This window comes from Pyrgilauda ruficollis, unplaced genomic scaffold (assembly GCF_017590135.1).
Source record: "Pyrgilauda ruficollis isolate IOZ18807 unplaced genomic scaffold, ASM1759013v1 scaffold24, whole genome shotgun sequence".
Lineage (NCBI taxonomy): Eukaryota > Metazoa > Chordata > Aves > Passeriformes > Passeridae > Pyrgilauda > Pyrgilauda ruficollis.
The window spans coordinates 5,363,530-5,377,212 of record NW_024523648.1 but is presented as its reverse complement, the minus strand read 5'-3'; the positions used below and the strand labels follow the sequence as shown (position 1 = coordinate 5,377,212).

Here is a 13,683-nt window from a genome sequence, read left to right as displayed (position 1 = left end):
TTATTTGCAACTACCCCTTTGTTCCAGTATCATGAGATCAAACATAGATTACAAGTAACTGATCTGTTTATAAAGCACAGTGCCACCAAATCAAATTGAGGCATCATCACTAGCTAGGACACAAAGTTTCCCTTTTACTACAATCTCTACCACTGTAACAGACAAGACTGAGGATTCTACTGTTAATTTTAAAAAAATGGGTAACTATTCATGACAACAGGTTTCAGACATTTTATATCATAACTTTGTCTGGTTTCAGTAATTTTAGTGGGAGTTTTCACTGATTTTTCAGCATTTCAGATTTCTGGCTCCTAAGATCTACTGAACAAAAGAAGTAGCAGTCTCCTCCTGCTGTTGCAGTGATGTACTTCACTCCTTAACCAATTTTCACTTTGTATTTTCCCCTTTCGCCCCTGAGAGATGACAGCCAACAGAGAATATACAACCCATGAGATGAGGCTGAGGTGAGCACCTGCACACAGCACAGGTATTTTGTGTTGCAGATCCAGCACTCAGGGAAGTAGAGGCAGAACACACTGAGAGAGGGCTTGGTCCCGGGAAGGTCCAGCAGTGCAGTTAAGGCAATGAAGAGTTTCACTGAAGTTACCAGGACCTACTGCCATGTGCAATGAACTCAGACCTTGGGTGATCAGTAGGGATGAAGTTGGAAGTGCATACCTGCTTGAGAGTGAGCAAACTTTTTAGTCCTTTGTCAGAGCAGGGCTTGCTTAGTCCATACTTAACAGGACTGAATTCCAACAGCCCACTTTTTTAAATCAGATTACATAGCTTCAATAAAAATGAATTCCAGTGAGGTTATATTGAGCAAAACCATTTCTGTACATCAAATAACATAATTCTACTGTGCTGAACGATTGCATCAGTAGTCCAATTTTCATTTGGATCATTGTTGCAATCCAACCAAGGAGTAACAAAATGTTTCTATGCCAACAAAATATAAATTATATATGATTTTATTTCCCAAATTACTAGTTAAGTACCTCATATCTTTATCCCAGAGTGTGTTTTTCTATTTTCAGGACAAAACACCTAATTGCAACTCATGTTTTGAATTACTAAAAATTATCTTACAATTACCTTCTAGCAAGTATTTAGCTAGAAGTACATTTCCTGGCAACAAAAGTACACTAAACCATTCCAAACTTGAATGACCCTTTAGCTTCATCATTAAGGAACTTCAGTTACATATAATGGAAATAGAATTTTCTGGTTTAAATGTTGGGGGTTTTTTTCACACTTTTCACAAAGCAGCACCAAAACTACTAAAAGGAAGGGGGAAAAAAAAAAAAAAAAAAAGCACTTCTTCTTCCTATTTGGACACTGGGCTTCCATCACATGGATTGTGTGCACCATCTACTCAGAGAAAAATAACAGAACAGTTGCTAGAGTATTGATCTAGCATCAAGAAAAGCCAGAGAAACCTTTGCTGACAGAATTTTATTGACCAATATAGTCTTCATGTCCTAAGAGCATTATGAAGTGCAAGTCCACTACATCGCTACAGGTTATTTTGTAGTTCACATTACACAGAACGCTACACTAAAGGAATACTTTTGTCTGGGTACTTTCACCTTTGAACAATAAAACCCGTATTATTGTTCATAACTACTGCATACAAAAGACTATTAAGTGTCAGGCAGATACAGCTACTGCAATTCCAGATCGGCACAACAGCTGCACACGTACTGAATTCAAGCGCAAACACTAACAATGTTTATGTTAGTAGGCTATCAGGAGTATCTGCCATGCACCCGAGCTGTTCGCAGTACTTTTGTTTCAAAGTCTTCCTCACCAGTAAGATTATGTCTACCCGGTGAGCGATTTATTTAGCACTGAGTTACATTCGCACGCAAGGGAATAAGGCAACCCCCTTGTCATCCCCATCTGTCCCTCATCCTTTCAGATAACCAGCACACCACCATTTTCCCCGCAAACAAAGGTTAAGGGAAGCCCAGCTCCCGTGAAAATAAAGGCAATGGGGCAACTCGCCGGGTCGGGAGCGGCACGGGGCCGCAGCCCCGGGGCAGCCCCCGGCGGGGCAGGGCCGAGCCGGGATCCCGACCGGCGGGGCAGGCGACGGCAGCACTAAAGTATTTCGGACCCAGCGCAGACAAAAGAGGGTGTGTAGCAGCTGCGCGGAGCGCGGCAGCCGCCGGCACGCCAGCCCGCTCCGTTCGGGAGGCAGAAAGTCCATTTCTGGCAAGGAAAAACCCACCTATCCACCCGTGGCGCTCCCTCCCTGCCCCTCACCGCCGAGGGCAGGGGCGCGTCTCCCCGTGCCCCGAGCCACCGCCAGCAGGAACGCGCAGGGCGCAGCCCCTGCATCCCGAGGAGAGGTGACGGCTGCGGGCGGGTTGAAGTTCGGGGGCGAGGGTAGACCCCGACCAGACTCACCCCCTCTCGCCCCGCCGCTTACCTGTGGGGAGGTGCGAGGTGCCCGCAGCCCTCCCGGCGCAGCGAGTAGCGGAGCTGCGCCGTGCCCGTCAGACACGGGGCTTCTCCGGTGAAGCGGCGGCTGGCTCAGGGAGTGACAGGGCGGTGGCTCCCCTCGCCCTTCCCCGGCACCGTGCTCGGCGAGAGGCGGGCGGGGGCAGGCATGGCGAGCAGGCAGGAGCGGGGCCGGGGCGGTCACTGCCGGCCGGAGGAGGACGCCCGCCGCCCGGGGGTTGCGCGCCCCCCCGCCACCAGCGCACGGCCAGCCGGAGGCGGCCTCCCCCTGCTCGCCCCGCGGCGACGGGCGGGTGCCATAGCAGCGCTCCGCGGGAGCCGCCGCGGGGGAACGGCCGCCAAGGAGCCGCCCCGGGGGCGTGGGCGGGTGGCGGCTCCGCGGAGCAAAACTTTCCCGGCTCCTCAGCAGGGTACCCGGGCGGCGCTCGCCCCCGGCGGTGCTGAGGGGGAGGTGGAAGGGGACGGACCGCGCTCTCACAGGCGGCCCGACCGCTCCGCTCAGCGCCGCCTGGGCTCGGCCCTCGCCGTCCGCCCGCAGCAAAGTTTCACTCCGGCCCCATCTCTATGGAAACGACCCCCTGCTTTCCCTCCGCTCCCCGCGGGACGAGGCGGAGGCGAGCAGCCCGCTCGCCTGCCGCGGCCATGGCAGGCACCCCGGACCAGCCCAGCGGGCGCTAGGCAAGTCTGGCCGCAAGCAGCGCCCGGGACGGGACAGCAGCCGGGGAAAGGAGTGGACTGAGTCGCGGGACCGGGACGCGGCTCCTTCTCTACCTCCCGCCCAGGGGAAGTTTGCCGGCTCCCTGAGGGAGAGCGCGGGCAGCCGCGCCCCGCTCCCGCCGGGAGCAGCCGACCGGAGCGCCTCCTCTGCGGGACCTCCCCGCGCCGCTCTGCCGGCAGCCCCGCCGGAGCGGCGGATTTGTAGCGTGCCCGGTTCCGCCCCGCCGGGCTCCGGGGCCGCGGCCGCGAGGGAGGAGTCACCGGCGGGGCGGCCGGGGGCGGCGGCGCGCGAGGGGAGCGCGGGGGTGCCGGTCACGGTGTCGCGGGCGTCCCTGGGGTGGGAATCGGCCTTTCCCGGCGGGGTCGGGCTTTCCTGACGGTGCAGAGGGCAGCGGGGGCCCTCCGGCTGTGGGACCGGGTGCTCGCCTTCCCTGACCCCGTGTGAGAGCCGGACGGAAGCCGTGGGAGCGCAGTGATTCACCGCAATGTGGGGGCTCTTTACCTCGCATGAAATTACATTTTATGATTCAGCTTTTCATTTTTACGCTTATTTTGGGGAGTTTCTTTTGAGGCTGCCCGCCCACCCCTCGAGTACAGCCAGGGACTGCAAAGGTGATCTACCTGGTGCTCGCACCTTCCAGTCGGGTGAGGTAATCCAGCAGATGCGCTTGGGAGAGGGAAAGAGTCCAGCCTGCATGGGAGCTCCACGTTTAAAAGTCAAACATGTCTTTTGGGAGGAAGATAAAAACAACTCTGCACTTGGTTTGCATTGATAGCAGGTTTTATTTAATTTTTTAAGGTTGATTGGGCTTAAGTGTTGCTGTTTCCTTTTATTCAATTTACCACAATTTTACGTAATGCATCTCCCAAAAAAAGAAAAATACTGAACTTGGTATAATCATATCTGATTTTTTCTCGGGAAGTGATTTCCTCAAGACAGTGACTTAGGAACTACCGTCCATCCTGCAATAATACTTCCAATCCAATAAGTGAACTACAGTTGCTTTATGGTTGTACAGTGTGTTGTCTGTTCTCAGTGTATGCTTTATAAAGATTATAATCCTGGTGGCTGCAGTGGCTTCTGCATTAAGTACATCCTCCATTATCACCTTATTGAAGCAAGGAAACACACGTGCCAGCAATTCCAGACTAGCAAAGAGAAGGGTACTATTCCTCAGAAGTTTGAAACTGCATTTCAGCTGTTTGCTGTGTTTTGTTTCAACAAGTGAAGAATCACTTTCAGGTGTCAGATTTCTGTCTGTTCATTCAGTTATTGCTGGATCTGTAGTTTGGTTTTTGGGTGATGTAACATGTATTTCATGTCAACTACTGAGAGGACAGGTCTGCAGGCAGTTGTGTACTTCAGGGATGTCAAATTTTGAAAGATCCAGCTGTGTATCACAGAGGCAATGGATGAAAGGATGATACATGCCTACCAAATCCCATGTAGATGTAATATCTCTATGAGTAAAAAGCCAGAAATTTTCTTTAGAATTTGTGGAAAATATCGATGTGGAATAGGTAGGGAAAGTTCACACAACTGTGCTGTTAGTAGATGATGAAATGTTGACCAGGGATGTGACGTGAACCACTGCTGGTTTCACCACTGCTCTTGTACTGTGTCTGGAAAGGCTGGAGTTTTTAAATCGAAAAGGCAAAAAATGGTTCAGTTCTTGCTACTGACCTTTCTTTTCCCTCCGACAGTGGACTTGGTAGAGTATCACTGTGCCTTTTTTCTTATTGTGGTTTAACCTCAGCTGGCAACTAAACACAACACAGCCACTCACTTGCTCTGCCCTGGAGGGATGGCAGAGAGAATCAGAAGAGCAAAAGTGAGAAAACTCATAGGCTGAGATAAAGACATGTAATAGGTAAAGCAAAACCCACCTATGCAAGCAAAGCAAAACAAGAAATTCATTCACCACTTCCCATGGGCAGGCGGGTGTTCAGCCATCTCCAGGAGAGCAGGGCTCCATCACACATAGCAGTGACTTGGAAAGACAAATGACATCACTCCAAACATGCCCCTCTTCCTCTTTCCTCCTCTCTATATGCTAAGCATGATTTCATACACTATGGAATATCCATGTGATCAATTGGGGTCAGCTACCCCAGCTATCCAGTCCCCTCCCAACTCCTTTTGCACCCCCAACCTCCCCACTGGTGGGTTGGAGTGAGAAGCAGAAAAGGCTCTTAGGTAAGCACTGCTTGGTAGTCATTAATGCATCCCCGTTTTATCAACAGCACAATTCCCAACAGCTAGTTTCATACTAGTTGCAATGAAGAAACCATCCTCATAAATCCTCAGATAATTTATGGATGGGCACTGTCTCGAACAGTGCCCATCCTAAAAAAAAAACCCATGGCAAGTGACAGAATGTGGTTTTTGGGGACAGAATGTATAGGTTGAAGGACTAATTTCAGTACTGTTACTAGGTGAGAAGCATCTCTAGGGTAGACATCCCCTTGCATTTGCTGTATGTGCAAAACTCACTGACAGTGAACCACATCATTGTTGGGTTTTTACATGATCCATAAGTTATATGTAGAAAAATGTGATAATTTATATTAATGAGAGCAAAACATTTTTTGGGAGATGCTGTGGATTACGGAACGAGAGCTGCCCACCCTAGTGATGGACATTTGGAAGATGTGTTTTGCAAGCGGATGAAGTTCAGATTTGCTACTTGCCTGTGTTGCCTGGAACTTTCCAAAATTCTGCCAGTGCATTCTTAAAGATGGGTAGTGTCTATTCCTTCTCCTAAATACAACAATTTTATACTGACCTTAAAGCTGTTGATTTAAGGAATTTGCACCAGATCTGCAGTAAAAAGGAAAGAAGAGAATAAGGCCCCAAGGCTCTCCAGATCTCAGTCATCTGCACATCAACAATATGTTGTCAAACAATGTTAAGACCAATATTTCAGGCATTAAATGTCAACACTGATATTGCTAACAGTCAGTAAAACAAACATTTTAGGACATTAATTATGAAACTGGTTACTTCTGAGATTATAGCAAGAACCAGTAATTTTAGCTTCATGAGTGAGATTCTCCCTTTGAAAGGCATGGAATATTTTTATTTGAAAGTTGGGATGTCAACAGTATTATACTAATTTCCCTTCCAACCTACACCTTTCATTTCATGCTATGAAAACCCATTCATTTACTGTAATAAGCAAGGCAGTGGGTGGATTAAACTGTGTGTCTTCCATAAATTTAATCTAATTAAAGAGAAAGCTGGCATTCTTTTAGCTTGGGACAGGATATTTTTCTAAGATCCCGATCCATTTCTACTTCAAATTTTGCAAAGGAATTGTGACACTTGACTGTCTTGTGTAAGAATAAGGTAAATGTGAAATATCCTGAATTGGGAACATGAATGAAACTGAAGATTGAAAGGATCCCCCCTAGAGGTAAAGAGCTGTGGTCAGATCCAGACCACTATAGTGAGAATAAATGATACCGTAAGATTTTATTTTTGCTAAGACTTACTGTGGATTGTACTGTGATACTGTTATCTTACATACCTTTTTTTCCCATATTATATATGAAAAGAAAGTCTACATCTGTTATCTCTTAAATTTTTATTAAAACATAAATCTTCAAACCATCATTTTTCTAATGAATTTGTTCGTACACAATTTTTTAGTGTAATTGACAAGAACGCAGTGTTTACAAGCAGTGAATGAGTGACAAGAATTTATTTGTGATAATAAATTATTTGTTAGTCAATAAATAATAAATGCAAACACAACTCTGCCTTAATGACTGATTTCTGCCTCTAAAACTTCAAAATCTAAGTTCTTTAATCTGTGCATGAGAAAATGCTTCAGCAATCAAAGACTGAAATAGTTTCTTAAGTGTTAAATATCAAGCCTGTTCCATGTACTCAGGACCTACAAGCTAGTAACCAAAATTCATAAACAATCTGAATAATCCCACCGTCTGTCTTGAAACAAAACCCACTTTTCCTCACCATGAGAAGTCTAGGAAACGTGTCCTTACTGCTTTTTCTTATCCTAGGCTATACTGGCCATATACTGGCTTATACATGCTATACAGACAGGTTAGCTCCTTGCCCCTTAGGCCAGTGCCTATTACCAAACAAGATGACTAACAGGTAATTAATTTCTTTTTTTCCTCTGATGCCACTAGGCCTACCAGGATCTCATCATCAATACTAGCAGTGCTACTTCACTGGTGTCTGTGTAACACCAGCGTGAAACTCATTTTATATTGCCTAGAAAAATCTTGAAAACAACTCGGCTGCTGCAATGCTGATGCCACTGATTCTCAAGCTGACCTGTTCAGTTCCTGGTACTTGTCTGTTACACACTGTCTTTAGTCAGCTGGAAGCTTTTCTGGGCAGATAGCATCTCCTCTGTTTGCAGCTGGATGCCACCGAGGGAAATCAGTGAGATCCTGTTCAGCAGAAGTATGGTGCAGATATTTGGTAACAACAAGGAAAGCCAAGAAACACAGGGCCAAGAAAATGTCAAAATCATACAGAGAATCTTGGCATGTGTCACTATTTATCTTAACAATAGCTACACAGCATGCAATACTATGTAATTTGCCATTTATTGGCTTGAGCGTTACCTCAACCAGTTTCTGAAACTAGTGAGAATACAGACAGAAATGTCTGCTTCCAAATGATTTGTGAGCTGTCAACAGCACTTAAAATGGTGATTTAACTTAATCCTTTCATACTTTCCAACAGTCTAACTTTTTAAAAAAGGATAGAAACTCAGCACTCCAAGTATGATGAAAGCCTGTATCTATAAAAAATAAAGCTTTGGAAATCACGTTGGTAATTTCTTTTTTCTTTAAGAAAGTCAAGGTTTTTTCCATGCTACATTGAGAGTATATATGCCTTTTTGTATATAAAATGGAATTTTCTGGAATATCTGTTCTCTTATTAACAGCTGAAGTATTAAACAAGTGCTTGAATTGAGTGGGATTTAATCTGTCTTGAAATAGTTTAAGAAATCAGATTTTCTTAAACACGTTCCACTGTCATAACAAAAATTTATTTTGGCTTTATTTGAAATGTTCATCTGAAGAATGTATTATTATATTTTATGAATACCTGGATATGTTAGAATGCACAGTGTTGGCGTCTAATAAAAATCACAGAAACAGAACCATTATTTATTACGCACATGTAAGTGAACAGGCTCTGAACTATACACAGAATAAAGGAAGTAAAATACCTGTGAAGTGGAACTCTAATGCATGGGATAGTGAGGATTTTTTTTTTGCCCCACAAAAGGTGTTTCTTTCTTTTCAGTTTATTATTAAAGTCCATGTAACTTTAGATTGGCCTGTGTCTGGGAGACTTTCTCTAGTTGGCATCCTTAAACAGCAGCACTATCTTGAAAGAAAGTTGAAAAGTAACATACAGCTTTTATGTCCATCATATCAGAAGCACTTGATAAATAACATACTAGTGGAATAGTTTTTTAAATATATATATATACAGAAAATATAGTATTTTCTCAGATTACTGAATTGTTTGAAGCAGACACTTTTTCTTCCCTGCATGTAAGGTTTCCTGATTCTGAATCAAAAATCACAGTTCTGTTTGAGCTTTCAAGTCAAGGCAAGAAGGTGGGATGCTGGGACAGCCGGTAGAGTATTCCTTTGTTGGCATAAGGATTTTCTCCGCATTTGAAATGCCAGAAATAGTGCCAGCAAAATAGAAGATGGCTTACAGGATTGCCATCTTTTCATCATTTATTTCTGGGAAGATAACAAAAAGCAACATACTGTGTGACTTAACTTACTAATTTCATAAGAAACTTCCCATGCAAGTGCTGTCATGAGCATCAGTCATACTATCTCCAGATAAAATTCCACTTAGAGGAACTTAGAGGAAGTTAGAAGCAAGTGAAGCAGAAGCATCTTTGAGAAAATTATTGTTGCTCTTCTGAATGAAAATCTAAGTAATGGAGAAAGTATAATTGCCTCACAATTTTGAATGGCGTCACTGAAGTATTTTATATGTCATCTAGTAATTATTAGTGATCATTTCAGTTGTGGTGATAGCGAGTTCAGTTTTCATGCCATTCCATGCCATCCCAAATTTTTATCACTGTTGTTGGCGTGGAGAAAACTATGAAGCACTAGGAGAAGTGAATAGACAACTCATTTGAAAACATATATCCCTACCAAAATGCATCATTTAAGGGAAGTATCAATTATTCCTGTCACATATGTCCATAAAGAAAAAGCCATATCTATGTAAATAAATTCAGTCTTATTATGTGAAATGTGTAAATAATTACCTACAGCTGCTGCCAGTGCAGTCCCTAAATATTATTGTTTTTAGACAAAATGGAAACTGGAACTGAACAACAGCTTGCTTTGTTAAGAAAGCATGAGGATGCTTTCTGTCGTGAGAGTCTTCCCATGTGATGTGATTGTGCAAGTCTCCTGAAAAAATGAGTCCCATTGAGAGTCTAGACAGAAGTTGGCTTTTATTTTGAAAGTTTGACAAGGTGCACAAAACCTAAACATCAAGTCTTCTTGGAAATGTACTGTAAAATATCAGCCATCATTTCCAAGCTTTATGAAAAAAAGATGGTAGTTTGTTGTTCTGATACTTTTTATGCTTTTTTTCTAAGAGACAAATGATGAGTAATTCTGTAACAAAGACAACCAAATATGTCAATTAAAGCAGACTACTTACTGACACCAGGAAATTAACATTTCCTATGAGGATAATTATGAAAATGCTGTTTATGTCCAATCCAACATTTTGGTTCTAACAAAACACAAATCTATAGTCTATGTTACTTGATATTTCAAGGACTTTACCCTCAGTAAAATATTAGTCCCTGTAATTATTTTTTTTTTTTTTTTTTTTTTTTTTTTTAAATCTGGTGAAGATTTCAGCAGGGACAGACAGTTTACTGCTTAAATGCTCAGGTAGAGTTTTGGAGAAGAAGGATTACTCTGGTTCTGTTTTTTACATTTCAGTGGTGTTAGAAGCTAGAGTATGGACTTGGGGAGCAGTGTTGTCTGACTTAAACTCAGGGAAGAGAGTAAAACCAAAAGTAAATATAGTAGAATTAAGGGAATATACAATTTTTGTTGACATGAATTCCTTTAAATTCAGTACCCAAAATATTTCCCTTGATGAAATGTGGCTTGAGCCTCCTCAAGATGCAGACACCATAAAATAAACATTTCAAGACATACTTAACTTTAAACATTAATAAACATGTTTAAACAACCGAAAATCCATGGGTTTGGGCAGCGTTCTGAGTGTTCTGCTAAACTGACTCAGTGATGACTTGGGGTCCTTGTGCTATAAAAATAATAAGATTGGAGTCTTAATTCTTATTAGAGTTGTTCTAAGATATGAGTATTTGATAAAGCTTACTATTTTGTAGTTTTCAGAGTGCGGTTTAGCCCAGCAGTAAGGTCTTCAGATACTCTGCTTGTCCTCCTGAGGAGGTGTTCTGAAACAGTGGAGAAATGTTCTAAGCCCTGAAGGAAAAAAGACAGAGTGACTTCATGCCTTTTTGATTTGGGTCTGCATGACAGCTATTTCCATAGTCATATGCCCCATCAACATATGCATGATAATCTGTTGCAATAACTTACATTTTTTCCTATCACCTTAGAAAATATTTTGGGTGTTTTTTTCTGGCATGGAACTTGTGCTTATAAATAGTGGATTATTAATACATACATAAAAAAATACTATAATTACTGCTTGAAAAAATACATATTTCCCTCCTTCCTAGAAATATTGCACTGCATAGGGATTTAAATGTTCCCACAAGAATCAAGCAAGATATACGGGAAGGTACATTGCTTTTAGAGCATTGTACGCTAAAGCAATCAAACTGAAAGATATGTTCCAGCTACAAAAAATGAAGAAAAAAAAAAAAAAACCAGAAAGAAAGACTCGACATTTTTAGCCCAGTTTGAAAGGGCATTCTGCTGTCTGTCATTTATGTAGACATGAGTTAGAAACCTGTAAACAACATTTTTATTTATGAACCAGTAACCCAGAATACAGCAGATTCTCAGCATAGTTTATGTCAGGAAATTGTCTTAGAAGAGACTGTGGAGGTAGCTACTATGTTAAAATGTAAAAGCAGAAATTGGGGGATAGGGAAAACCCCTGTGCAAAGATACCAGTGAAGGCTTTTATTTATGTTTTTAATGTTCTCCGTACTGCTTAAAGGATTCTAAATGACTGTAAGGGATGATTTAGATATGAAAATGTAATCTGCTGCCTATTTCCAGTAAATTATTGACATAAAATGCTTAGGAGAACAAGAAAATTAACAGTGGAGCCATTCATTATTGTGTTAAATTTCCATTATTAATAATTCTATGACAATCATATCAATCTACCATTCAGCCTGTTTTATCACAATACTGTCTCAAATCTCATTTATGAATGGGTTATAACTGAATAGTTATTTGTGAAAATGAGATCTGTTAAATGGTAATTAACACAGGAGCTTGAGAAAGGGAAGTCTGTTATTCATTATTTCCATACATCTCCCAGGATTTATTATATCAAAAACCTAAGTACAGCACTATTTTCTTCAGAGAAATAGTGATACCTTCACTGAAGTGCAAAAGATGGAAAGGGATCATGTCAAAGCATATTAACCTGATAACAGAAGAGCTTAGTTTTTAAGATGTTTTGAAGATATTTATAAACAATTTTCCAACTGTATTTAAATTAAAGGAGATACTCTGGAACAAAAAGCTCTACTTGACTACCTGAGCATATTGCTAATTGTTTCGGCACATCTGCTGATGAGCACATAGCAGGCTGGCAGAAGCCTCTGTTAATGAAGTTTTCCAAAATATCAATTCATTATTTGTGTTGAAATGAAGCACATGAAATTCTGTCAGTCTAGTTTGTTTATTTTACTGTCTCTTCTGAAAATATCTTTTTTTCTTCACAGGTTGACCAAAGCTGGATGTCTTCCTCAGGAGAGCAGTTCTGGTACAGTTATTTATACATAAGCAGACAGTTTGTTATGTACCCATCTGCTCTCAAAATGTCATTGACTTTAATGTGAAATTAGTGACCTGGATATGGCAGAGGAAGGTTCTGCCTATTTCTTACTACCATTTTATGCTTTAATGAAAGCCATCATGTAGATGACAGGGTAATGATGTTAACCTTGGTCTTCCAGTTATATTCCAATGTGACTATTTACCTTTTTTTTTGTTTTAAGTAAATTTCCCTCTACAGTTTCCAATTGTCACAGCACCCCTGTTCTCACCAGAGCTATTAGATAGCAGGTCTGTACACTGACTGGCTGAAACATAAGAGCTTCCATTTTTCATTTAGTCATCAGCTCTTTTTCAACTCTACTGTTTATTTACCATGGGACCAGAAGCATCTTAATATTCCCATAGAGGGAATCTTAAATCCATATCTTTAGGGGGAAAAATACTTCTGATTTATAATACATTTAGAAGTTTATTTTATTTGAACTTTAACCAGTTTAATTCAGTTAAAATCCTGTGATTTATCTGTGAGGTTGATGCCTTTAAAAGCATTTGACAAAGTGCAATTAATGCCAGGCATGCTGACCAGGCAGGTCTCATATTTTTTCCTACTACAGTGTTTTTCCCTACGGACTCAGGGATTGTCATGGATGGAAGAACATGATAGAGTATGATTTCATGAGCAGGCTTTCATATTTATTGCCAGAGCCTTTATTTCCCTACCTTAGCATATGCAGACTCATGACAGAGGAAAGGTTCAAGAGTGCTGGCTCAGGACCATGTGCAGTAATGAACTTTCATTACCAAAGTGTGGGAGTTTGTTAGTCCAAGTGTAAGTTCTTCACACTACTATTAATTAGAGGGGTTTGGGTTGAAAATTATCTTTCTGGAATAAAAATAATGAATTTCCCAGGCAACAGAAGTTTGATGTGCCATGACCCTCAGCCTTATTCTCTAAGACCCGTGCCATTCTGATTTAACCCTGCTCTTATAGCACCTTTCTGACCAAAAACAAAGTAGAGAAAATGTCATAACTATTCTTTAAAGGTGGCTTTTCCAGGTCATGATGAGTCAAAAGGGGATTTTAGAAATACTGGCAAAGTACCTACCTTTGGTCTTGTGATAATGCCTATGAAGTCTACAGATACATGAATTCTGGAAATAGGAAAGCCTTGCAGTGAAAAACATTCAGAAATACTTGTAAAACACTGGACTCCATTCAAATGGCTCTAGTTTTTTGACATGTGGAGAAATCTGGAGTCTTATCTCCATAACATGAAAGTAAGTTGCCAAGAATCCAGTCTCAGATCACATGTGCATAGAGAAGCTGTTGTGAGGCAAGGTAGGACATAAGTTTAAACTTCATTTGCTGTTTTGCATAATCTCCACATAGATAATTTGTTTGAATTTAAGTCCTTTATAGCATTCAGCTTAGTCCTCTTCTAAAGGAAGCATATTCTGACTTCACTGGAGTGTGTCAACATGCAGAGCTACTGCAAAATA

General features: G+C 41.8%; 1 protein-coding gene across 1 annotated transcript in view; it reads right to left on the bottom strand.

Annotated features, from left to right (window-relative positions):
• Positions 1-2,568, bottom strand: part of TMEM200A (transmembrane protein 200A) — a 55,715-nt gene extending 53,147 nt beyond the window's left edge. Inside the window, exon 1 of the mRNA XM_041470128.1 lies at positions 2,438-2,568. The gene's annotated coding sequence lies outside the window, so the exon portion shown is untranslated. The remainder of the gene's footprint in view (positions 1-2,437) is intronic.
• Positions 2,569-13,683: the final 11,115 nt, after the last annotated feature.